The sequence below is a fragment of the Etheostoma spectabile genome, chromosome 8, assembly GCF_008692095.1.
Source record: "Etheostoma spectabile isolate EspeVRDwgs_2016 chromosome 8, UIUC_Espe_1.0, whole genome shotgun sequence".
Lineage (NCBI taxonomy): Eukaryota > Metazoa > Chordata > Actinopteri > Perciformes > Percidae > Etheostoma > Etheostoma spectabile.
In genome coordinates, this window is record NC_045740.1 from 15,222,716 (window position 1) to 15,224,404 (window position 1,689).

The window sequence follows — 1,689 nt, forward strand, 5'->3', positions numbered from 1 at the left end:
ATTAGACAGATAGTCTAGCTAGCTGTCTGGATTTACCCCGCAGAGATCTGAGGAGCAGTTAAGCATAGTCCTCCTGAATCCACCGGAGTTTAGAATGCTACACCAAGAAAGCGGAAGGTAACGGAATGAACAATCCTGGAAATGAAACATTGTGGACATGGACCAGTCCTGTAGGCTGCTGATGAAGGTTCGGGGCACCTCATTGCTCCTTTTAAAAGAAAAGAGAAAAACGATTTTCCACGTCTGGATTCTCACAGTTGGTCCAGAATTTGAGCAGACAAAAGAAAATGTGTTGTTCCTACAGTTTGAGGTATTATGTGTCTCAGCAGCAGCAAAGAGACAATATTTGTATGTCACCAAAGATAATTTAGCATTCCCCATGAATTAAAACCCATCAAAAGCACACACCCTCATCACGCAGCAACATCCATCGTTCAAAAGGTCATTGATGTACGCCTCGTTGCTGTCCAGACAGCCTGGTGGAAAGATGCTGTTACAACTTTATCAAATGTAGAAACCTTGAGAAATCATCATCATCTTATGTTGTGATTTTCCTTTTAGTTTATCATTTGTGCAAATGATCAAAATATGTATACAGACGACCTGTTGACCAACTGTTAACATTTAACACCAGTGGAGACTTTTTTAAATGCTTTTGCAACTTGAGTTGGACCTGTGAGGCTGCAGAGCTCCACTGAAACATTAGTCTAGATTATTATGTTGCCACCTGTTGGAGTGCTGCTGTAAAAACAAGAGAACCCTAAAAATGTTCAGTCACCCTGCATGTGACAAAGCCTTCAGGAACTAGTCTGTCAGCTGATATAAATACAGTACGTAAAGGCAGCTTAAACAATGTATTGTGCTGTAAGCTGTCTGCACTAATGCCGAAAAAGAAAATCGCCGCTTGAATAGTTGTAAAACAAAGATTCAGCTTCTGATGAAGTGGCTGTATACACTGTTTCTGATTGGATCTCAGCTGAGTGAGTTGTGTGCATTTACCTCCACCACTGGAGCTAAAGAAGAACAAGTCTGACTGCAGGTTTGGCTGCCTTTTATTAAGCAATTACCCATGCAAATTCTTTTTTTGTATCATCATGTATCTCAACATATCCATGCTGCTTTGGTGTCAGAAAATACTCCCACTGAAACTGGTGTGTTTACACCTGCAGACTGCCGCTGCGTACACAGTGACCCAAACAGTGTATGAATGTGGATGTGGTGTCCAATATTTTTTGCCAAATTATAGATATGTGCTACACATTTTCAGGTTGTGAGTCTGTACTGGGAAATCTGGTCAAATTTGAAACCAAACGCTACATACGGTTAACTAATGCCATGTCATTTAACATTATGGACATCATGAATCAATATTCCAAGAATGTCCATGTACAAATATAAGCTGCTCATTATAGAATAATTCACCTCTTTCTACACCTAAATGCTTAAAAACTTTTGAAGAACAACACAAGTACCCAAAACCCGAGTGTATCTAAAATACATTTTAATCTTGCTGAAATTTGTTTTCACAATATCGTTTACAATATTAATCTGTCTTCGTTCTCTTCCTCCTCGCTTCTTTATCGTCTCGAAACAGAACTGTACAATCATGTTCATGTAAATTGTTCTACATCAAGGCACAAGACAACAGCCGTTGTGTGTGTGTGTGTGTGTGTGTGTGTGTGTGTGTGA